At 39.6% G+C, this 26,516-nt stretch overlaps 1 long non-coding RNA gene across 12 annotated transcripts in view; it reads right to left on the reverse strand.

Moving 5' to 3' along the window:
• Positions 1-2,600: 2,600 nt before the first annotated feature.
• Positions 2,601-26,516, reverse strand: part of LOC125693109 (uncharacterized) — a 61,136-nt gene continuing 37,220 nt past the window's right edge. For all 12 annotated transcript variants that reach the window (XR_007376989.1, XR_007376996.1, XR_007376988.1 and 9 more), the window contains 4 exons: positions 25,197-25,430; positions 16,398-16,493; positions 4,660-4,825; positions 2,601-3,100 (listed from right to left, as the gene is read on the reverse strand). This is a non-coding gene — a long non-coding RNA (uncharacterized LOC125693109). The remainder of the gene's footprint in view (positions 3,101-4,659; positions 4,826-16,397; positions 16,494-25,196; positions 25,431-26,516) is intronic.

A 26,516-nucleotide genomic window follows, 5' to 3' on the forward strand; every position in this document is an offset into this window, starting at 1 on the left:
TATTTCTGTATTTGTGCTAGATGTCTCAAGGATGTTCTTAGAAGTCATACAAAGAATATGTTAGGAGAAGGATTAATAATCCCCCAAGCACTCCAAAATAACATTTTAACATCTGTTTTCAACCAGCAAACAGTGGAGATGGTTAGAATTCAGTTATTGATCAATGTGACATTAGTGAAATAAATAAATCAGATCTGACTGCCCAGTGCCTGTGCAAATGACAACAAGCTGTGCCTGCATGCTACTGCACTTCTTGAACAGCAAGCATCTGAGCAGCCTGTAGGTTGGCTGCGGCAACTTAGGTCTTATCTATTTTCAAGTTCTTGAGTAGGGTTCATTTACTAATAGTTCCTAACAGTACCTTGGATCTTGACAGTCTTAATATATCTTCATAGCAAATGTGTGCTGGAGCCCTGCTTTCCACTATTTTTATTGGCACATAGGCTGGGACTAGTTTGTCAAACCAGGCTCTACAAACACTGGCAGGGCACAGAGAATGAAACCAATATTCTTGAAAGTTCAGTGCCAGACTTTTCAGACCTGAATGCAACTAATCACCCGTGTGCTTCATTTCAAAGGTTGTAAGACGCTTCCAACAGCCGTGCACATGGATGCACGAGATTTGTGCTGTTGTGCTTCTCTTACATTAGCCACCAAGTATTTTTTGGTTGACTGGCAGGTTTTTGTTTTTATCTTTATGGATATTTCCTCAGTTTCCCACCTACTGCAACTCTATTTATGCCAGAAGAAACAGATATGTTTTAGTTCTTGTCCTTGAAGTTAATTTGAAGCAGGATATCACTGCAGAGGATGTCCTTCCTTTATTTAATGAAACAAGATTACAATTCCAGATTGCTTACTATATCTACCGTTTCTCCATCAAATGCTAAAAGCCACTAATGCTTTTAAAAGCTTCTAATGAAGCCGCTGGCATCAGCAGAAATACACGAGACAGGAGTCTGGTGCATGCCAGAGACTACGTGGAGCCTCCAGTTGCCTGGAGCCTACATGGAGAAGACCTCCTGGAACATGGGATGTATCACCTAGGATGACTGACCCAAGAACGGAAGACAGAAGAGGAATGACAATTATCTATTGCAAAGAGATGAGCATTATCCAAAAGTACCAACAGATTTCTGCTACAGAAAGAAACAAATCAATTGTTCAAAAAATGTTGGCTACCTTGGAAAATGTTATGTTTGCTGATAACAGACGTGAAAACCAAAGAGGCCTGACAAGATTTTTCCAGAGTTTCAGCTCCAGCAGAGCTAGTTCAATAAATAATCAGATTTGAGGATGTAACTTCTATTTCCTAAGAACAGCAGGGGAACTCCAGCATTTATCTAGTGACTATATCCATGCTAATCTGCTGACAGTGTGATGAGAACGAAATAGCAATCCACTGCTGATGTAGGATAGCATGGTTGTTATGGAATAAAGGAACAGAAACTTCTCATACACAACAGGAAAGTTGTGCTCCTTAGAATAGAAACCCACATCTGTTTTCTGGGGGCAGATCTCACAGGGCTGAGATTCTTCCTGTAGTTTTTGTCAGTGGCAGCACTGAGAATTGATAATATTCAGAAATCAACTCTAGAATTTCTGAAATGCAGGACACTGTTGAGCACCAGGTTCTAGCAGAAGCAGCAATGCCAGGGTCCCACCAGAAAAGCTCCTTATGTCATTTCTGTCTAGGCAAAGAAACTAATTTCACTCTCCAAGGAAAATCTGTACAATTTCCAACCTTGTTTGGATCAGCATGTGGCCTCTGGGAGCTTCTCTGCAGCAAAAGCTTTCGATATGCATGCACTGCAGGTGAAAACAAACATTCATCTCATGCCAGTAATACCAGCATTACACTTGTGCAGACTGAAATAATACCAAATAGATGTGAGCCACTGGAGACTTTCCAGTCTTCCCAGTGAGAAAAAGATGTTTTTTTTCCTTAACAGAAACTTCCTTATCTTTCTTATCAGGATGAAAAAAAAAGAAAAAAAGAAAAAAAACTAGTTCAAATGACCAAGCAACCTGAGTAACTGGGTTCTACACAGCTGTGAGATGCACTCAGTTGCAAAGCAATCTGTATAAGGACATGTATTCTAAGGCATGTCAAACACGGACACCTTTAAACAGAAAGAAGTTTGCAGTCTTAACAACAGTAGAACTAGTGCTCTGCCTATAACAATAATCCTTTTTTTTTTTTTTTTTAACCAGCTCTTGAACAACAGAAAATGAATATCTACTCAGGGCAATTACCAAAATGACCCATTCCTTGGTTTCTATACCGAGGCATCTAAATGTTAAGTCTGAGAAATCGGCTACTAACAGTAAGTGGGTATTACATCAACACCACGTACATATTCCATTATTTTTCTTGTGAGTATTGGTCAAATTCAGCTGTTTGTAGTTGAGCTGCACTTGTGATATTATAATTATAAAAAGACCCTGATGAGTTTACAAAAACCTGCCAAAGATCAGGTAATTAAGATAGTAAATAAGTAGAAAGATTTTTTTTTTTTCCAGTAGCTCCTTTAGCTTAATGTATTGTCATCATAAAATTTCATAACCAAGTTATCAGTTGCTTTCTTAATTACTGAGATTTCACGTGTATATAAATACACACACTCATGCAGCCAAGTCTCACACAGTAAATGGAGTTGACCTTTGCATATGTTCTACCTCAGAAAGAACAAGCATAATAAGCAAGGGAACTTCTTGTTTCTTGGTTCACATTTTATTGCTTTAAACTTCTGATTTGAATGAAGGTTTTTTTTTTTCCTCTATTGAATTTAACAGATTAACTACTGTACTTTTACTGAAGGTCTACATCAGATAAGACTCAGCCTCATCCCATTTTTTTTTTTTTTTTTAAACAAAAACCAACAAAATGAAAAAGCATTCTATTCCATCTTTAAAATCACAGAAACACAAAATCAGTAGTGTAAGCACTGAATGTCCTGAATTGCCAGCTTCCTCCAGAAAACTCCTCCAAAGCTGCTGTGCTTTACCCACTTCAGCCTGGCCCATTCTTGGTCACGTCTAACCACAAGGCTGTCCGTCTCTGCCCTTCTCATCTGTCATGAAAGACCAGCTGGCTTTCCTTATGAAAGAGAAAAACCAGATAACATAAGGCTCTTAACAACAACAAGTAGATGAAGAGGGGAAAAAAATACAAGAGAAAAGTTTCCCACATTCCATTCCTATCTCAATCTCTTTCTTTTTCCCAAATCAGCCCTGCCATATCTCCTTATAACTTGTCAAAGAGCATCATTCATCCACTTGGGTTTCCTCCCCTTGTGAGGAAACAGACTAAGATAAGGCAGCCTTTAATCTTCCCACTGAAACCTTTGAATGCAAAAATACACAGAACAATTCTCCATTGAATTTCATTGACCATTAAGTGGACAGCCTGTAGAACAAACATATCTTGGCCTAGCAGTAATCTCATGGATGTCATTAGAAATGTGTAACTATCTCAACTACAACTGGAGCAGGTTGACTGCATACTACATGGATATGAGATTGACGCAGAAATGCTTCGTAATCATGGAGAAGATATATTTAGGGATGTTGACTAATTATTTAAAGGCCCTCTTGGACTTGTAGCAACCATAGTTGAAAGTCTCAATTGAATCTACAACAATGGCAATCAGGGAAGAGGCTTTTTATTACAAAGGGGACATCCCTGTGATATCTGGAAATCTTAGAAAGTATTTTTAATCTTGTTCTCGAATACTTGCTTCTGTACTGTATTAAGCTTTGCACAGAGCAAGTTACTGTCTGGATAGGAAAGTACTGAAGTCTGTCTTTTAAAAATGGAAAACATCTATTGAAACAGTCCATCTGAGAACAAGACAATTATTTCCTGCATTGCACACATGAAAAAAGTTGAAAAATAATATAATTTCATTATCATTCTTCCACAACAGCAATAAAACCCTCGTGATTAAATGACAAAGAAAATATCATAACCTAATTTCAAAATATGAAGGCTTTTTTTTTTTTTTTTATCTTGATGGAGCCTAGCTGCTTACGAAGATTATTGATCCCTAATTGAAACTGAACAGGACGTATTGGAACTGTTCCCTAAACTAATGATGTACAAATTACATGACAATACAAACTGCTTTTCACTGATAAACCCAGGTTTCTCAGTGAGAGATACAAATTCATGAAAGAAGAATGTGCTGTCAGTTTGGCACCATGAGAACCAACTGAAGTCATCTAATGGTATGAGACAATAGACACCAGCGATAGTGTAAAAATATATATATATTAGGGCTATGTTCTGCAGTAAGTTCATATTTCTAGTGATTGTGATGTTAAAAAAATACACAGTGGTCTGCTGCTCTGCAGCATCAAATCTTCATTTGGGCTCCCAGTCATGCTAATGAGGGGAATGTATTCTCTCAGTATTGAGTTCAGTTTGAAAGAAACGTCAGCATTACTTCAGAGCAAATCAATTTCTGTTTCTTTTCTCCCTCCTCCCCTCCACTGCTCCCTCCTTCTATCAAAAAAAAAAAAAAAAACAAACAACCTACTCACACTAATACAGTTCAAGGGAAAACAAAATGACATTGATTCTTCCAGCTTTGTTTCCCAGCAGATGGATTAAAGAGAAAATAAATCTATATTTATGAACATAACCACAAAACTCACATTAGACTTGAAAAGTAAAGCATCTCCTCTTCCTGAGACCCCAGCCAGAGCAGTTTCTAAACTATTACACTTTATTTCATGACTACAGGCAACAGGAAAGCATCTAGAAGATCTGTATGTTCTCCAGACATCAAGAGGGGATAAAAAGCAGAGAATCTGTGTTCACCTTGATAAAAACAAATGAATATTAATTGTTAGGTACCTGCCAAATAGCGAGCCACTGAAAAGCAAAGCAAGCTCTACTGAAAATACATCATGCCAGAAAGGTTGGGATAACAACAGGGAAAAAACTGATGACACAAAGTGGAATCTCTGACATGTTTCACTGGAGTATCCAGTGGCTGGGCAGCAAATTGCCTTTACTGCACTGGCTTTGTTCATTTGGAGAATGAATTGCTAGACTACACAAGTCCGAGGGTTCTTTGGGAATACTTCCAGCTCTCAGGTAATGGGACAAAGAAAAGGTTTTTGTAGTGATTCGGTTCATTTCTTGAAAAACAAGTTCAAGCTTCCTTAGAGGTTAGTAACAGACGTGATATTATAGACATGACATTTTACAGACAAGTATTTTTAGCTAAAATAAGAACTGTATTGCTGGAAGCACATTGTTAAAAATAAAACAAAACCCATCCCCCTTTTTTTTTTTTTAGCTCAACTAACAACAACAGCATAAAAACTAAATCACTAATAACCCCAACCATTTAATGCAGAAAATATGACTCAGCATAATAACCATCCATTTCAGTAATAATGCATGTAGAGCATGAATGTACATTCACAGCTTTGACAGGTGGCAAGTACAAAGATTGTACATATTATGTACTATGTTTTTGTGTATTTTAAACATGCACGTACCAACCCAGTTGGTAATCAAGCTGGCTCATGTTTCCTTCTCATAATGTAAGGCTGTCAATGGATTTAACAAACTGTACTGTGCGGTAGCTGAGATTTCAAAAGGAGAAGCGAGCCACAGCATGACAGCAGTGCTTTCCCCCAAGGACAGAATAATCAGACCACCTAAAGATACATAGATCTTATTTAATGGAATGACAAAATAGAGCATAAAAATTGACTTAGCCCCTTTTGAACTGCTTTCCCCAAAAAGACAAGGTAATGCTAACGTTGCTGTCATTCAGACACATCTGCATGGGTGTACCTGAACACACGTGCTACCTCGGTTGAATTGAATTAACTGAAACAGAACTTGGAGATGTTACCAGTTTGGAATTGCATCTTTAAGACTGAAGTGAAAAAATGAGGAATTTTCATCTAAATAGTCACATCTACGCAATCCTTAAGAACTAGTACACATGATATATTACCAGTGAAACAATATAAATTTAGTCTCTCAAGAAGACCAGGTCTACATGCTGTTTACTACTCACTAACATTTACAGGCTTTGTTTAAAAGCTACAATGACTGAAGCCTCATTGTGCACACAGAGCACAATGGAACTGCTGGCAGATACCCAAGAGGCTGCCTGCCTCCTGATGACAATGATCCAGACAGTTACAGCCCTTGGGCAATACAAAATTTTCATCCTGGGAGGTGAAACTCATGCAAGAAAGACACAGAGCTTTCTGATACGTTGACCTAAAATATGAAATGTTCCTGCAGACAAATTTATTGTAAGTGCAAAAGTCCCTGCTAAAAGTGAACAAGGTATCTATAGTCTATCCAACACAGAATCAGGAATAGAAGTGAGATTTATTTTTGAAATGAGACTCACTGAATCGCAGGAGTTCCGCTGAGCCAGCCTCCATTCTGCCTAGTGGAGCCACCCTTCTGTTACTTAGCCAGAAACATGCCAGGGAGAAACTCAGAAAGCACTTTTCTCCCCACAGCCCCTCGTCAATGTCATTATACCACACAGTCACACCACGAGAACTACAAGCTTTTGCACATGTGGCATGCGTTTGTTTGTAAAACCTTGGAAAACTATTAAGCACAAGAAGAAAGCCACAGAGCTACCAAAGCAAGCACAGCTGGCTTTTCTCCTCTTAGTTTTTTCTGTTTTATAATTTTATTTTTCTGTTCTCTTAAGTTACCAGCTAACTCCTCCATAGAACAAGTTTCATCCTTTCCACGCCTCAGCCAAACTGTCAGCATTCATCTTGGCTTGTGCGTAGTCCACCATACCTAAAATCTTCTGTGTGGGAAGTACTTCTGCCTTTTCCAGAGGTTTGCAGACAAAGGGGACAACTTTCACATTTTAAGACAACAAATGTAAACTTGGGTTATATTTGAGTGTTTGGTGTTTAGAAAACGTATCATGTTCCTCCATAGGCAGAGCGTAGGTAGGGTGGGTGGACAACTGTGTTCAGGAACAATGCCTGTTCTGTCCAAAATCAGTCAGGGTATCGTTTTCCCAGGAGTAGGTACAGCTCCTTGGGAGTCACAGCAAAAGCAAAGGGCTCAGAGTTTCCCAGAGGTTCTGCAGCATTGCCCCAGCTATGCAAGCAGCTTGTATACCAACTGAGAGAGCAGCTGCACTGTACTCCACTTCCCAGGTGCTCTGCATAAGCTGCAGTAGGCATCACCCTTCTAATGGAGCAGAGGATTAGAATGACATCATCTTAATGATCCCTCCTGGCAAAATCATTCTGTGATTCTGCTAACTCAGACAGTTATGCCTGGCATACAGAAATTGGTCTTTTCAATACCTCAGTTAAAATCTACCTTTAAAGTTAAATTCAAAGCATGTTAAACTGAGACAGAGAAGACAACCACTTCTATTCTAATGTGTTCTCCGAGGACAAAAAGGGAAGAGATATAAAATAAAGTATAAATAATGAAAAAAATCCATAAACAATCAGGGAGGCAAGTAACAGAGCTCCATTTGAAACATCTAGAGACAAAGGAGAACCTCCTTACTTGTTCCACCATGGGTGGAACAGCCTGAGGCAAACACTCTGATAACTCTCAGAGAAGGGAGCTCCAGCTCTCCATACGTACGCTCACATACATCTGACCTAGACAGCTGAGAAACTGTGCGCAGCTTTACGTGTTCCCTCCTCTTTTTATAACCTGGTGCAATGGAAGATCTTCCATAGCTTTCTTCTAAGCTCTATCTCCCACAAAAGGCTGCCTTATGCATAGCCATAGGGACAACTCTACCAACACAGAAAAACAATATGAAAAGTTTAAAACACTATTCATAGATATTCTCTATTGCAAAATTCATGAAGTTGGCAATTCTCAGAGCTGTTAGTATAGAAAAAAAACTCTGCACGTTTTGCAAATGTGTGGATAGCTCACAGAATAGTAAACTCGCCAATTCTTTTCTTATCTTTGCTTTGTTTCCAAAGGAAGTAGTAAACTAAAGCTTAATAAAATAAACTTTAAAAATGGGGATTAAAGAAAAGAGAGAGCTGCCACACAATTGTTAGACAAAGAAAAGGATTTTGGTGAAGCATATTTCACACTTCGAGTTCTTTTGTGAAATTTTTCCTTATACACCAGGAAAATCAGCACACCTGAATTAACAGTATTTGATCTCACTCATCCTGAATGCTATAAAGTAGTGCCCAGTCCTGGACTTCTGAACAGTGACTAAACCACTTATCTCCCTTCCACATTTCACACCTCATTCCGCAGCCTTGATACTAACAGAAGCTGTCTCATTGCTGAATTATCAGAAATATCTGAGAGCTGCTCTCACAGCTCAAAAGCTGTAAAAACCAGTGGCTAATTCAGAATTGCCCTCAAAGAAATGGTGACTTGAAGTAGAATTAATATTAACCTTGCAGACACAGGGTCACAGACAGTAACACCTGCACAAAAAGAGTGTTAAAAATGTGCAGATAAGAGAAGTCAACAGGTCAGGCCACCTGCACAGTGAAGCAGCTGGTTTGATGTGACATTCAGCTTCAGCCCGCGAGAGGTGAAGACAAACAGAAGGTTTGGAATAGAAATGTATTTCAAAGTAGTCTCACAAGCAGGTCCCAATGACACCCATCTGCTGGGCCTTGTCAGTGAGGGCTTGTAAAGCCCTCATCAAGGTCAGGGAATGGTCAGAGCTTTGTATTAATGGGGATCAGCAAAAGCTTGTGGGTTTTTGTTTTGGCCGGGAAGTAGAAAAAGAGGTGAAACATGCAGATGTTGAAGAAAAGCAGACAAAGTAGGAACGTCTGCTTGGAAAGCTGCCTACTGCAAGGCAGGTGGGGATAAAGCAGGCAGGGGAAGTGCTACATAAACTGAAGCTCTCTAGAACCCAAATTCTTGCATAAACACAAGCTGACAAGTATCTGTTCTAGATCTTCTTCTCATTATTGCAGAGATTGAGAGTTCCCAAGGTAACAGCCTCCCCTACAAAAACCTGCTGGTCAGTGAAAGGACATGAACCGTTTTGGCTGGTTTGCAAGGACATTTCAAGAACAGGACTGTCTGCAAAAGACTGGTGCTGCAAAGACAAGGTTCCCGAGTGACCAGGCAGACAACAGAATAACAAGAATCAGGTTTTGACGAATAACAGAAAAAGCAGAACATACCCATAGTGCAGGCAGACCAAAGCAAGACCACAGCCAAATGGCACTGGGCACCACATAGCTGGCTCTACTGCTGTAATCACAAAGCTGAACACCATGCCAAGAAGTACACTGTAAGGGAAGTCCTTTTAACCCGGCTGATGAAATCAGAGGCCAAGTCTGGCAAGCTGAACTACAAAGTGTTAAGCACTTAGCAAAGAGAATAAGGAAATGCTGGAACAATTTGCTAAGAAAAGCCATCAGACTTCCCATGACCAAAAAGCTGTAAAAAAATTATTGGGATGGGATTTTGCTGAAATACAGGCATCTAGCACCATTTCTAAGACTCTGGGGATCATTGGGTTCCCATAAGTCCCGGCTCACACCTGCAAGTCGCACGCTGATGTCTCACCCTGGGACATCTCATGCCATAGAAGTATTCCTAAAGTCAACATCCTAAGAGAAATTATCTGCCTACAGTTCACAATACCTCATCTTTCCAAGTGACAACCTAGACAGCTATAAAGCTTCTGCTTTCACAGACCGTCGAGAAGGCAGAAGTCTCTGTTATTCTCAATGCACTCTGAGCATTTCCACCAGCAGAAAGCTTTAGGGAACGATCACACCACTGACATGAGCCAGGAAGCCTCTTCTCTTATACACTATGTAGAATTTACTTTTACTTCCCTTTTCTGCAGCACTGAAGTTCAGCAGTGGAAGGACTGCGTGACATGGACCACAGCCCTGTGACATTACAAGCATGTATTACAGCTGCCAGATGGGCTCAGCTGACTCATGCTCAGGATCAGCAAGTATGAGGGTAGGATGGAATTTTGCCCATGGTGATATTTACTGCTTTCTCTCTGTACAACGGGAAATAATTTGCTTGCTGAACGGGTCCAGTGTATCTTTCCACATCAATTTCATGACAAACAAAGGACCCTCAGGCACCAGCAGCACCCCTCTGTTCTTTGCTTATGGTCATTACTGACCTGAAGAACCAATCTTTCTTTTACTTTTCCTTAGTATTACAAAAACAACAACAGCAAAAGCCCTACAACTTCAAGTCTTTGTGCCAGCTATAAAACATGCAGGCATAACACATGACCTATGATACCCAAGAAGTCAGGCTCCAGCTACAGTCCTCAGAAGCACTGAGCAGTTTTTAATTTTTTATTATCAAACCCTACGGGGATAGATTCATAGCATCATTTATTATTATTAGAACACTGTTTTAAAGGAAAAAAGAACACAAAAAGTTTAGGCCACAATTTCTTAGGATGCCCGAAGTTCCATTTACATCTCCTGTAAATTAATACTTATTTTCCTACAGTGAAAAAAAAATGGGGCTGTAATTTTGTCATTTTGCTAATAACTTATCCAATAATTAAATTACACACAGACCTAAGGACAAACAAAACTTTGCATAATGCCCATTAACCACATGGGGGAAGAGTATCTGGAATGTTTCAAAACATCTAAAAGAATGAACAGACATTTGAAGCTATTCCTTATTATGCTTCAAAGGAAAAAGACCAAATGTCCCACATGCTATGAATATATTAAAGTGTGCCCTCCTATGTGAGATGCTCTTTGCAGATTGAACCAAACTCTGAGAACTGCATTTTCATGCCTAACTTCTAAAACCTGCATTTCTCCCCCACCTTTCAGAGATTTTATTGTGATGAATGTTATTGGGCTCTGCATTTATGATAGGCAACACTGGATTTGTACAGATTTTCATTAGCAGTTACATCAGTAGAAATATATACTCAGCATGGAAAAGAACAGCCAGCAACTAACCCAACTTCTTTCATGGATCTTGAGCTGAAAGCTTTCTGGCACATGATGTAAGATGTGATCCCAAACCAACTATCAATACCTAGTTCACTATAGTCACCTTTTTCTAATATTAATGCTTTTCTCACACTACTTTCTATCTGCAAGGGAAATGTGGGAAATAAGGGGGTCCAAAAGAATGTTAAAGGACACTCCAAGACCTCGTCACAAAGTGCTAAATGAGAAAGATAACTGTTTCTAAGGCAAATTACATACTTCATAAATATTAGCTCCCCTACCCACCCAGTTCTGGTCAATTATATAATAAAATACAAAGTAAAATTAAGAGAAAATTTTTAAATATATACACTTATAAATACAAATAATGTTTTTGAAGTTTTAAAATGATCAGAATTTCCTACAGAGCAAACATCAATTCACATCATAAACTGCACACTGAAAATTTCAACAGCTCGAAAAGAACAGGGAAGATAATTACTTTGAACAAGGCCCCAAAAGTGGATATACATGATATTGGTACAGAATTATCAATTCAGTTTGGGTATTACAAAACTTGCAAGGAGAAATTATCTTCTGAATGTCTTACATTACCAAAATTGTGTCCCCCTGGATTTCTTTTTAAGGTTTTTTATGCTCTATATTGTTAATTTTTCTGAAGAAAAAAAAGGTTAAATTCAGTGTGCATATCTACTTAGAATTCAAGATTAATATACATTATTGATTTACTGCACTTTGCAGCTTAAAGTATTCTTAATGTCTTAAAAAGCTTAAACATAATTCTATGTACTGAATGACTTATGCAAATATTGCATTAGGATTTAGTTTCTAAGCTACTCAAATTTAAAAGACTAAGATATTATTATGCTACTACTGTCAGCGTGTTCATTCTTCAAAAGAAATAATAGAAAAACATTTCCACTCAACCAACCTGGTGTCTAAAGATCACCATCTCATAAAAAGCAAGGAGCTCAGCACACGGATAGAAAATAAGCTTTCACTAATCACAGTCAGGGAATTATGGACATTAATCACAGGAACCAGGCTTAAATTTATTGGCAGCCTACAAGATGAAAGACAAGCATAGTTAAGGTGGCTTATTTACCTACATAAGTTTTCACAAGGAAGGTAAAGTGGAAAGAAACATTCAAGAAGCAAAGCAAAGGACAAAGCATCTCATCCCCACAGTTAACTTGCAGGGAAGTCAGGGGAAGTCACACTCGAGGACAGAAGTGGTTCCACATTTGCATGAGAATGGTTTTCCCCATGTGCTTGAGGACTGACATGGAAGGAAGTACGAACGATTTACAAGAGAGGTGGCAGAGGAATAGCAGATCCTGTGAATTCGAAGGTGATCTACAGCTGAAAAGCAAGCTTTAAAAAGACAACATTTGAGTAAAGGGAAACTGATGTCTCAAGAAAGAAGACAAAAGCTAAAGAAGGATCAAACTTAAGAAGATAAGCACATGTATAGGAAATAAGATTGTATTAAAAGCACTATAAAAGTTGAAGTATAAGAAGTCAAAAACTCAGCTGAGTTTTGATGAAGGAAGATTGTTTAATTTCAGCACAGTAATATTCCCACATTCTCCTACACATATAATTAAGAGAGAAAAAAGGGGAAAAATAACTGCACTGGGAGCAAGAGTGATAAGAAAGGTTGTTAAGCGTCACCTACAGAGATAGATAGTCAGAGGTCAAAGCAGCAGCATCTCAGGAAGGCATTACCAACATATTTCTTAGTTACTGATGTTTACTGACATTTAGATCATTTTGCTAACTCTGAAGAAATTCAGATTCTGCCTCCTCACTTTCTTCGCCTCTGTCTTCTCTCAAATGTTTACATTGTCCTTCCATAGACTGCTTGCATTTCATTGCCCTTCATTGCCTTTCATGCAATCCAGCCCAAACACCACAATGACCTCCAGGCTTAACCTATCATACAAATGAATTCTCATCAACTACAAGTTGTCAAGTTTGCCTTCTTTTCAGAATCTTTTCCCCAACACCCTTCTCAGTACTGTAGAAGTCCTGCAAAAAGCAACCTAAACTAACCATACTCAAAAACACTCAGTTCTGCAGCATGAGCAAGAATTAAGAGATTTACAACAGCCATAAAGACAACTTTAAAAGGCGGTTTTTTACATGTGAACTGTGACAGTTCAGAGGAGCTTGTTATGCCAATAGCGTCGTTTCCAGAAACAAAAAAATATATATAAACTGAATTTGAGGGTAAAACAATAGGTGAGGCAAATATAAAAACAAAGATTCACAAGAAAAAAGCATGTCTACAGTAATGGGTAAACGCAGTCGTGCACTGTAGTTCAGCGATCTACATCAGCATCGAAGCATCCTGTCTGGACCGAACACCTTACATAGGGAAACAGGTGTAATTGATTAAGAAATGATGAAAATGCTATGAAAATGTCTTTATTCCTCGTACTAAACCAAGAAATACCATCAAAATCTTTTTTCCCCTAAGATTTCACAGTGACAAATTTTGCGTATGTTGGAAAGTCAAAATAGACCACATCTTCATTAGCAAACCACATGAACTTCATATTCACACAGTCTGAAAGAATGCCAGTGCCAGAGCAAGATATAAAAAGTTAACGTTTTTTGAATTCTAGTTTTTCTGTCAACAATAAATAGCAAGACTGAGCAAGATACTAAGTTTGTTCCATAGACTTGGAAAATCATTTTATACAGCTTTGTAGCTGCCAGGCCTGCGGGTGAATTGAACAAGAAAACACAGTGCTTACTCGATGGCCTACGCACATCGGCAAAATAAAGGAGACTATAGGGAAATATAATCTATTTAAATCAAGTGTGGCTTCCACATGCAACCGTAATAAATGATGCAGACATCTGATACATACCACATTATTACCTTTGGTCCTTCTGAAAGCAAAGGATGACTTTTTTTCTTTTAAGACAGCTAAGCAAAAGGAGAAGGATGTGAAAGATGGTTGCTCTTGATCTGAACCACAGTTCATTTGTTGTGTTTGCTGTCCCCTAAAAGTGAACGCTGACTGCATCACATGGTTGCCTTCAACAGTGATATATACCCCTACCTCCGGTGAACCAAGCATCTAATAATTGACCTCTTCTCTCATCTTTCAATATAATTGTACTTCTGTGTTCATGGAAATGAGATACAAAGCACACAGAACTACAAAGCATCCATTTCTGTAGTCCATAGGTAATAGCTATTTGACCCTTCTGACATCTAAGGCACAGTGACACCATCTGGCTATTACAGATCTGGCTATTACAGTTGGTAGTGCTAAAAGAAATAACCCTTCAAAGGCACGTAAGGATTATTACAGGATTCCCACATATCAGCTCAATGGCCAGGTGCCAGAGGAGTCTCTGACTCCCTGTAAAGTTCACAAATAGCTAACTGAAGTTAATTTGTCTTGGTTACAATATATCACGAAGCAGTTTTTGGGATGAATTATGTGCAAAATGATTTTATGGTGTAGGCTAATTTGAACAAAGTACGATAATATGATAGGAATGAGTTACCAATGGGCAGAATTCACCTCTCAGATCAAGAAGCAGGAGCCTATCCCACAAATTTCACAAGGACTACCTATTAGGAGGTGGCACCCATGTAATTGGGACACCCTCATGGTGTCAGACATCAGGCAATGAAACTCCAGATAACACAGCATTACTACCACTGAGGAATGTTCTTCATAACACTAGCCAATTAAATAAATACTTAAATCTCATCACCTTCCAGAAACTCTTATAAACCAAGTTAATATTTATCTTAGGAAATTCAGGGGAATATTTCAGATGGCAACGGATGTTAGAAGGAAAGCATAATCAGGTCCAGTGGGACCTGCAAACACAGCAATTAGAAGCTGTCAGGTTGATTAGGAAAAGATCAGGGAGGGATTTGATTTCAGCAGATGTAAATTCTTTTCTTCTTTGTTCTCTGTAACTAAGCTGTGGGGAGCGCAGCTCCTGGGACTCTCCAGAAGGTGCGTAACTGGGCTATTTCTCTGCTTTCACCCGCCCTCACACAGTGGAAACAATCAGTTCTGTCTTGTTTACACTTCCAATGATATTTTTGACAGAAGTGAGAGCTTATGTTCCTTTTCACAGGTTTCTCTATAACACTAACCTCAGTGCTTTGGAAAGGGAGATACAAGAAGGCACAGGGTGAGCCTGAATGCCAAGTGTCTCCCTCTGTTTTGACCTCCCACGCTAACTAGGATGCATTTTTCGCATCCTCTCTGCAGTTTTCTACACTGGATGTCTCTTCTGCTGTCTCTTACCAATATGTCATTAGGCAGCCCCAGTTCTTTAGCAGTAGATGTGCAGCTCTGCCTTATAGATTCTTGGCTAAGCCACTTGCTGAGGTAGCTGAAAAAAAAAAAGTAATTCCCTCCTATCCCCCACCTGAGATAATTTGCAGCTATGATTTCTGATTTCCTGGGCAGTTGCTGCCTACAAGGCTATAGTGAACTACTGAGGTGAAGTGTGTTAGTCACAGTGTCACCCTGATACAAATAAAAAAACCCCACAATAATGCAATCTGTCAGCGTTGCTTTTAAAGCAAATAGAAAAGGCAAATTCTTCATCAATTTTTGCTAGTAGTTAGGTTAAATCACAAAGCTGAGAGGAGAATAATTACTAGCAAATATCCAGAGGCAATCTCTTGTGGTCACAGTCTCTTTCAGTAAATACACATTTTTCTTGTGTCGTCCATTTATGACAGAGATTACTACAGTTTTCTGTAAACTCCCTTGCACAGAACATTCAGACTGTTTAGTTTATGTACCTATTATATTTGATAAAAATTTTTTACTCTTAACACATAGTTCCCCACAACTGGGAACGGCTGGTTACCGTCTATAAAAATGAAACGTCATGTCTTTCTCAACTTGCTTTAACCAATTCCTAAGCTTAATATTATTATCACACTATCGCTACATCTCTATACTGTTCACCCCTTTTGTGGCAATTTTTTATTAAGATAGTTTGTTATCATGTCTCTGCACTTTTAATAGGTTCCAAATTCTATTTCTCACTAAAAGAAAAAAAAACAAGTGCAAGAGAGACTATGGGAGTGCAGGTAAAAACAGTGCTGTAAAACTGAGCGGTTCCTTGTAGTCAAGTTGCTGGTGCCTGTGTTTTGCAGAGAACTGAAACGTGTTAGACACTGAAATCCAAAGCTGTCAAAGTGGAGGAAATCCACTTAATCTGCTGTGGAAGAGCCAGCTTGTGCAGACAAAGTCCAGAGACTGTTCTGCATGGGTCTGCTGGTACCTCAATAAGCAATCAGCAGAACAGTCTACGTACGTGCTTTATGAACACTAAATAAACTTCCATCAGTAAGATACAGCTCAGCTCAAAAGCTCCTAGGTGCCCAAGTTCCTGTTAGCTGCATGCACATCTACAGGTACAGAGCTCTGATGCACTGACAAACACAGCAGGAGTGAATCACAGCACAGGCTTACCTCCTGGGGAAACTGGTATTCAATGAGCTGAAGAAGTCACTTGTTGACTCAGGCTGTATTTTGCAAGGCACAAAAATAATATAGCAGATTTGAGACCTAGACAAATATTAAAAACACTGTGTCAGGAAGACGTACATGGGCTAACCAACTCAGGGACAAACAGTGAATGACTGTCTGACAGACCAAGGTTATTAGTGATTCCACTTGATTCCATCAAGTTCATCTAATGCTAAGAATAAATCCCAGAGATGTCTTTTACAGGTTGAAGCATAAAATAAAATGAAAAAGATTTTGTCTTTCAAGCAACAGATTGCATAATTATTCTTTACAAGATCTGAAATATCATTTACATCCTGGCTTGAAATAACTTCCCATGTATTGCATTTAAAACAATCACAATCCCTTCCCTGTATTATCTTGCAGCCCACAGTATGATCTGCATTTTCTTTATTCCGTACACAGGCCACTTCTGATAGGTTTTCCATAGCCCTCTCTTTCTCACACACAAATAACCGTGAGATATGGAGCCAGTATGGAAAAAAAATCACCGTTTGCATAGAATAAATAATATCTATACTTATGCTGTGGTTTCAATACAGATTGTATTAAACATCAACAGACTCCACATTTGTAAATATAACAGGAAGGCTACATTAAAGCTGCTCACCAGCCACAACTACAGCAAACCTTTCAGAAAATGGAAATGAATTATATGCTCCACAGATTTAGACTCCCAACTAGAAAGAAGGGAAAGACTATATTAAAATCATTGAAACACTGGGAATGTTGGTTAAAAAAATCCTTCATGGGGAAATTGTTTTTCTCTCACTGAAAAACGAACTGTTCCAGGCACCAGCGATCATATAAAGCCTGTCACTGAATGAACTCTCATCTCAGAATGATGAATTCCTGTCTCTCTCATCTTTCAGCTGCTCTTGGTAAACAATCTGAGATTCCAGCAGCCGAATGCCAAAGCAGAAGGCACTGGGGACAGCTCTTTAGATCCCTGCTGAGCCCTCACCTCTGCTGCAGACCAGGCACCTGCTGCTGCTGCTGCAGTCTCTCTAGTCCCAACCTTTCTTGTTGAAACTGAGTTGGCTGTGGCAATGAAAACCAAAAAGCCTTTTGCTCAAGATTCCTTTCTTCCACAGTAACAGAAGCAGAGCCATTCCTACTGCTGTGCTTCATTATAACATTACAATGCAATGCATAGGTCTGCTTTGTTGACAAGTGACAAGTGACAATACCATCATTATTTAATAAAGACATGTGAGACCCCACCTTGAATACCACATCCAGTTCTGGGGCTCACAGTGTACGACTGATATTGAGCTATTGGAGCAGGTCCAGAGAGGGCTAAAGATGATCAGAGGGCTAGAGCATCAACCCTACAGGGAAGAGAGAACTTGACGTTCTTCAGCCTGGAGAAGAGAAGGCTTTGTAGGGGGGAGGCTTACGGCAACCTTCCAGTATCTAAAGAGGAACTACAGGAAAGCTGGGAGGGACTTTTTATAAGGATACGTAGTAACAATATGATGGGAAATGGCTTTAAATTTGAAGAGAGTTGATTTAGACTAGATACTAGGAAGTGAAGATAGTGAGATACTGGAACAGGTTGCCCAGAGAGGTGGCATATGCCCCCTCCCTGGAAGCATTCAAGGCCAGGCTGGATGGGGCTCTGAGTAACCTCACCTAGTGACAGGTGCTGGAACAAGGTGATCTTAAACATCCCTTCCAACCCAAACCATACTATAACCTCGGAAAAGAGAGTCTATTGATAAAGTAGTGAGAAAGAAGAGCAAAAGTTGTGAAAAATGCATTGATGTTCTAAGGACTTAAATATCACACTACAACAATGGTGGTCCACGCTTATTTGAATATGACTCAAGTCTGTCACCTTCCCAATATAGAAATCATTTTCTAAAAGTTTGGAAGGCATGAACCAATCATGACAAGCAGCTAAAATCCACATCCCACTGCCTTTCTATCAGCAGCATAGCAGCCAATCTGTACCAACTCCTCCAGTTCCTGCCAAGCAACAGAGTCGTTCTGGTTTAACAAATATACTTTGCAACAAGACAACATCTACAGGGAATACAAAGCAGACATAACTCTAATAGCCTAAAAATACAGAATCGCCACCCTGAGAATTAATACTCTAGAGGAAATAGTGCAAAAACACCCCGCACAGGAGGTGTTCTGTCACTGCCTGCGTGTTTCTTCCCCTGCCCAGAGCTCTAAGCCTTGGCCAGGCAAGCAGCCATCGACTGCAGAGCTCTAGTTTCAGTCTGCTTCATAAGCTGGAATCCAATTGTCAGTATGATTAGCTTCCTCCAGCCCTACAGACAGAGCCAAGTGAAGCTAGCTAGAATAATTCACTGAGAAGCCAAGAAAATCAAGCACATTGAGTATTTTGCCTCATCAAATCAAATCCCACTTGAAAAAATAAGTGACCGATCACTCCGGAAGAAGACTTGGTTGAGGTTCAGCACATACTGTGAGTGAAGTGACATGCTTGAGTAGAGGTTGTCTTGGCAACAGCGTCTGATTCATATTTTAAGATAAAACCACTCTCCAAAGCTAACAAAGTGGATGACATGGAAAGAAAAGAAATGTACGCATTCTTTCTCTCTCCAGAGCAGAAAGCATCACCTTCTGTCAGCTGCTTGAATTATTGGGGGACTGCCTGAATTATTGGGGGACTGCTTGGTAAGGTTTCTTCTTTTCATCACAAAACATCCATTTTATAGCAACTATTAAGAGAAAAAAAACCAAGTCTTTGGTCTAGAAAAACAAACTCCTCCAAGTTGTTCATTATGTGAAACAGCATGAAGCCTCAGTATCTAACGTACCACCTCTGTTTTTACTTATATTAACACATCAGCAATCATTACATTACCGTATAGACGTGTTCTCATTATCAATTTGTGCACATGCTTTGTAAAAAGTACAAACTGTTAAAGATTTTTTTTTTAAATGGCTTTTTGCATAGTTGGTGATTTTAAGAGCTCTAGGTGACATTTTACTTCCTCTGCAAAGAAATGCATTAGACTGATGTGCAATCATTTAAGTAGGATATGTGTGTGATACAGACATGTATGGCACAGAGCAAAGCAGCAACAGCAGAGCACTGCATGCTGTGTCCCTCCAGGTATGTGGGGAACTTCCAGACAGTTATTCACAGCAGCAGACGCTGATTCTGCAACTTGCTTTAGAGAACCTGCCTTAGCAAGGGAAGGGACCAGATGGCCTCCAGAGGTCCCTTCCAACCCCTGCCATTCTGTGTTTCTGAAGCAGTGTTCTCTTAGGCCAGAAATCATAATTATTAACTGTATTTTGGGAATTGCTTTGTTAGTAAAGTGTACTAAAAAGAAAATGGGGCCCTTGGGAGCCTGATCTGATGGGAGGTGTCCCTGCCCACAGTGGGGACTGTAAGGGGATGGGCTTTATGGTTCAACCAAACCCATGATTCTGTGACTCCACAATTCCATATTAAATCAGTTACAGAAAATAGAAAAAACAAGTCCATGAAGTTTTGTCATTCCATTTCAATCTCTTTTATCAAACACTCGAGGACTACACTGTTTTTTGGGTTGTTTTTTTTTTGGAACATCTAATATCCCGTAGTCTGTCACATTCAGTTACAGAGGGAATTTGAACAACTTCCAAACATTTTTTCTGAGCACGCATACTTCTGCATGACCCCAAAGACCCGTTTTCCCTCTTTCTCCCAGGACTCACCATCTGCCAGCCCTGGAACACTGCTCACTGCCCATTGGGCTGCTCATCTGCCTGCACCGCTGAGCCAATACCTCCCACACACCTCTGGCTTCATCAGCTAATAAATGTGAACTGATCATTACTCCTCACTAAATCATCAGCTCTAAGCTGGGACACCCCAACTTCTCCAAGCTTAGAAGCTTCTATCATTTCTGTCTCCTTGGCACTTCCCAATCCATGTAATACTTTCTCTCTGTTCTGTACCTGTGAGTCTCCTCAACGGCCTCCTGAGGCAGCCACTATTGAAATCTGAAGACTAGTAACTAAATTGGTGGAGAAGACTGATTTAAACAGAATCAATATCTTCATCAGATCTTTCACTTAGTGAATAATATACCTTCTTTAATTTCCCTCTTAATAATCATTTTTCATGCCACTGTGGAGTTCACTGCTCTCATTCTCAGGCTCACCTGAGCACCAATGATGTGCAGCATTCCCATCCGTTAGCCCACTTTTCAAAGCAGACTGAGTATTAATTTCACCCTTTTGACTTCAATTTCCCTTTTATTAGTTATCTTCCTTTTTTCAGCCCTGACTTTTAGCACTATTATGCTAACACATGGCGCAATCCTTCCCTCAACAATGAGATGTCTAACACTCTTATAAAGGTAGTATTCTCTCTTAATGGAAATGAACAGGTGGGCATGCCAGAAGGATGTGACAATTACATTTAACTGGCTGGCAATGAAAGATGATCCCAAATACTTACTGATAACACAGTGTAAGTTTCAGTAACAGCAAGCCTGAAAAGAAGCACCCCCCTCCCCGCCCCCCCCCCCCCCAAAAAAAAAAAAAAAAAAAGCGTAAAAACTGAAGCCAGAGCAGAGCCAGATGCTGCAGCCCCCTCTGTGACTGTGTGCACAGGCAGCGTTCTGCCCCCAAGTTCACACTGCATGGCAGAAAAGCTGCCAGGTAATTGTTGCCAATAGACTGCCACACAGCTGGCTCAGAGACCCTCTGCAGAGAGCTGGATTCTGCCTTGTCTCCATTCAAACCCTCAAAGAAAGCTCAGTCTATGTTCTCTACTACTGTGTTAGATGGCTAGATTAGCATCTGATTTACTAGATTATTTTACAAAGAAATCATCCCTGCACACATCACCCCAGCAAGAAGCAGCTCCCTCCCACCTTCCTTACTGCTTCTTTGCAGTGAACCAGAAGAGAATACAATTATATGAGAGGAAGGATCCAGGATTGAAGTTTCTTGAGCATTAAGCTAGTTAATGTTACATACATGTCTTGTGGGAGTCCAAATGATCTTCAAGGCAAGCTACAGTGCAATGGGGCTTTAGCATCTGACACTCAGAGAGGCATTAGGCATCGAGCTTCATCATTCAGTGCCTTCATAGTAGAGCTTACTAAAAATTTGAGTTTATATTCCAGTTATTTTATTTTCCAGATTTGCTGAGATGAACAGCTAATTAGGTTAGGCCTACTCTTGGGGTTTGGTACCACACTAAAATACACCTCAGTCAGACCAGGCATTGCGGAGCAACTGCAAGGTGCAGCTCCATTTGAGGAGAAAGCCATATCAGGAAAGTACTGATATGATGAGGGTTTTGGAGTGCTGTTTCCAGGTTTTGGAGCCCCCAATACAAGAAAGACAGAACTGTTGGAGAGGGTCCAGAGGAGGGCCACAAAGATGATAAGGGGACTGAAGCACCTCCCCTATGAAGACAGGCTGAGGGAGCTGGGCTTGTTTAGTCTGGAGAAAAGAAGGCTGCGGGGTGACCTCACTGCAGCCTTTCAGTACCTAAAGGGAGCCTACAAACAGGAGGGGAGTCAACTCTTTGAAAGGGTTGATAACATCTGGATAAGATAAAATGGTTTTAAGTTGAAGGAGGGAAGATTTAGGTTGGACGTCAGGGGGAAGTTCTTCACAGATTGAATGGTGAGGTGCTGGAACAGCTGCCCAGAGAGACTGTGGATGCCCTGTCCTTTGAGGTGTTCAAGGCCAGGTTGGATGGGGCCCTGGGCAGCCTGGTCTGGTATTAAATGGGAAGATTGGTGGCCCTACATGTGGCAGAGGGGTTGGAAATTCATGATCCTTGAAGTTCCTTCCAACCCGGGCCATTCTGTGATTCTGTGAGAGTGAGATTTTCAGAAAACTTGGCTTGGTGGAGAGAATGGGCAAGAACTGAAGTGCTCTAACAAAGTACTCATAGAGAAATGTTGCTGAACTGATAGGAAAGGAAATGCTTTGCAGACTCCGAAGTGAAATACTGGAATTGTGTTTTAAAAGACCCAAGCCAAAATTCTCTCACATTTATCTGTGAAAAGTGATCATTAAGAAAAAACGCTTTCCTGACAGAAGCAGTAGTCTTGCTGGGAGTTCCTCTCCCGAGAGAATTATTAAACTGAGAACTCTCAGCCACCTACAAAAAAACTTCGAAAAAACTGATTCTTATTATTCAAGGACACACTTTACTACCATTAAAGCCTCCCAAGGTCTTCAGGGAGGAAAGAAATCCAAACATAACCTGTGTAAACTGTGTGACACTCAAGCCAGTGGATGAGGACTGATGTACTTTAATCAAAAGTACAACCTTAGTAAAGTCTAAGTTTCCTCTCTCTGCTTTTTCTGTTCTTTAAATGGAAGAAAACTGTGATTAAGACTAAACAGGTTAAGTGGAATCCATTCCTAATGCCTGCATTAGGAAGCCTACATTAATCATCAAGCTTTCTTATTGATTTTGGTAGAGGTCAACATTGTACACTTAGAAAACAACCACTAATCACACTGAACTCTCTCCTTGGGCTCTCTGATACTCCGCTTGGGTTAGATATGTGGTTCAGAGGTAGCTCTCAGGTCACCTTGTCCCTCTGAACCACTTAAGTGTTGGCATACATGCCATTTACTGGAAATGGTGCAGCAGTGGTATATAATAAGAGTTAGGTCAAAGTTGGACTGTGTTTACAGCATTTAATAAAACTGCCAAGATTACTTCCTGCAGAAGTCTGAATTATGCAGAGCATAAAGCTTTCTAAGACAACACATGAAAGAATATAAACCAAACCGTACATCACCAGCTAAGATATCTAGTCAACATGTTTCCATTAGTATCTGAATGCTTTCTGTAACTGACTACCCTTTTAATTTTTTTTTAATGTTTATTACTTCTCTGAATTTCCATTGTTGCAGGATATGTAAGCTACACCTGAGAGAAATTTTGAGAGTAGAAATTGCCTAGGCAATGACAAATATCTGTCCCATCTGCAAATTTTAACTATCTGTACTCAGTACACAAGCAGGCAAAAAAAAAAAAAAAAAAAAAACTAAACCCAAAAAACAGTAAGCAAAAGTAAAGCCTTAAGTTCCATTGCTTAAGTTTCAACAACAGCAGGTTATTAAAATCAAAAATTACTATTAGGCTAATTGAAACAATGGTCTGAGAGTCTGAGAATGAGTGGAACATCCTTAAATATCACAAGCCTTGCAGTGTAAAGATAATATCTTTGAAACATTATGACAAACAAATCCAAGAGATGAACTATGGTAGGTCATCAACAGCTACAAAACCTACAAAAAGATGTAAAACATTGAGCAGAGTTATTTTGCAGTGAAATGAATGGGCTATATTTTATGTATTCCAGCTTGATGATTTATTGAATACCTGTTGAGTGTTAAGTACACGCTAAAGGATGTTTCTACTTAAACTCATGAAGCCAAAATATGTGAGAATAGAAGAATCCCTCCCTGAAATTCTAGTTCATTTTTCTTTGTCCAAACATCTTTTTTTACTGCACAGATATTTCTATGCAACCTATTAAACTTCATTATATTATGAATGGCTTAGTTAAGAATTTACCACCTATACCCTATATTTCCTTACAGCACTGTAGACATTGAACACTCCTTTTCTAGTGTATGTTGGTAAAGCTACTCCCAGGTATATGACAACAAGGGTTCCATTGAAATCTGAGCAAATGCAAGACAACTCAAGAGACCCATATCCCAGTTCACATAGTCTTTTGACATCTGGACCAAATCACAAGATGAACTTTCTGCTGTAGTCTCTGTCTGGGGGTATCTGTGTGTATAGGTAAGTGAGAAGGTCATTTGCACCAGGCCGTCTGTGGGGAGATGGAGAGCTTATCATCTTCTCATTGTGTCAATTTTAAAGTTCTTCAACAGGTATAGTATTTATATTAATTTTCTCACGAAGTTTAAGCTTCAGGTTGAGATAGTGAAAAAAAACAAACCTCACACAGCATTGTCAAAACTAAAGTTAATGAAGTCTCTGGTAAGACAAACATCAGTACTGAGCAAACTACACAAAAAGCTTAAGTGAGAGTTCATTTGGATTTCTAAGCAAGCTTGGCAAAGGCAGTGTTTGTTCAATGACCGTTCAGTTAGCAAGGTCTGTTACTTGCACTCCTGGGGAAAGCATCTCTCAGCTGTACATAACCTTAGTATCTTTACCAAATTGGCATCCCCTTCTACATGCAACCTCCACTGTGAGAGGTTGGATTGATGTGATTTCTCATTAGGGTCGCAAAAGAAGTGCCCAGATATTCAGGAATTCACACATGCAAAATAACAGGTCTGCTATTAGAGCATTAGGGCACCAGCACAAGATAGTAAACACTAAGGCCTTTATCATCTCTCATAACTTCCACTAACTCTCCACCGAAGCTATTCCTTGCAGCATTTCATGTTTGTACTCTTCATACATAGGGAAGTTTATCCACAAAGCTTTCCTTCACAAATCAAAGTCACACCAAAATAACCAAGGAACAAAACTACACTGTACAACTCCACCAAGCAACCCTAGCAACTCCTGCTGCAGTGCTTGCTTAAGTGCTGAGCAGCTCCTCCCTCTCTGTATAAAATACAGTAGCTTTCTCTCACTTTTTCATGAGCGCTTACCAGCCGTCTCAGCTGAAATAGAGTTCAACATGCAATATTCCTAAAGGTTAGAGTAGGTGTTAAAAGGCAGGAATTGATTAAACAAATAATGGAAGTGCACGTTAAAGAAACAATAAGGAAGAAAACAAATTATGTATTTTTAAGACTCACCACCATTATCCTGGATTCAATCCCAGTTCCTCCATTACATACATCCATTGCACAGCATGCAGATTTATATGCTGATTCAGTTTATGGGAGAGCACAACCCGAAGGACATTTTCAAACAGACATAGGCACATAACCTTCAAAATCTTTCATGTCCAACTGTGCTGCTGCTGTCAGTTGTCCAGTATGCCACTGGAAAGATTGTTTACAAAGTCTTCAGAACATCCTAAATATTAACTGCAAGAGAACAAAAAGAGTTTGATTTATTAATAGAAAACAAACAAGAGAAGGAAGGCACGTGAAAATGTTTTAACTTCACAAATTCAGACCTACTTGCTAGAAAAGTCTAAGTAACTTTCTCAGGATTAATACTCATAACTTCTCATTCGTTCTGCTGAAGGCTTACTTGGTGTCAGTTTCCTATTCACACAGGTCAATAGCATTTCCTAGGACATACCAAATTTTGAATTTTAATCTCCTTGGTACTTCATTTGACATGCCAACTAAGAATGTGGACTAAAAATGTCTGTAATGCATCTAAAGCACTTTAGGAATGAGTTGCAACACAAGCACGAGGTCAGGAATTAGACAACCTAGGGAACTGGAATGCTTCATCTGGCTGTGTGTTAGGAGCTGTTGGAGAAACAATCTATAATACAAACTACAGAATCACTAGAAATGCAGCAAAAAGGAACATAAGAGACAAGAACCTTGCCAACAGCTATGACCAGAAGCAAAGAAGACACAAGAAACACAATAGCCTTTGAAGAGCAATTATTTGCACAATTACCTGTTAGGTACAGAAATCTCACACGCATGGCTTTAAGCCTCCACTTTTGAACATGAACCACAGCCTGGTCTGCTACCAAGTTGAAGAAGTCATACCTGAACTCCTGACTTAAGTAACAAGAAAGCAAGTTTGCCTTTTTTTCCTCCCAGACCCCAGGGCTCCTTTGCTGTGATGCTGTTCTCTCCCAGAGGATTTTCACTGTTATGATTCAAAATTCACAGTCAAATGATTCAAAGTCATACTCTGGAGACTAAGAATAAAGTATGCAGTAGGTATATCAACAAGCATGTCTATGGGAACACCCTTTCTCCAAAGAGACCAGCACAGCAATACACAGCACAGCATTTACAATTCTTTTTTTCCTTGTCTCTGTCTTCAATTGTTTTCCTGCAGAAACCATTCTGCTTTAGTGCTCCCTCCCTCCTATGATAACACACATGCCATCTTTTGAAGGAAAAACAAAAGCTTTCTCACAAGATTTACCTAATATGTAGGTTTATTTTTTTTAAACTGCTGTTGGAAATTTTGCTAAC

This window comes from Lagopus muta, chromosome 5 (assembly GCF_023343835.1).
Source record: "Lagopus muta isolate bLagMut1 chromosome 5, bLagMut1 primary, whole genome shotgun sequence".
NCBI classification, from domain to species: Eukaryota; Metazoa; Chordata; class Aves; order Galliformes; family Phasianidae; genus Lagopus; species Lagopus muta.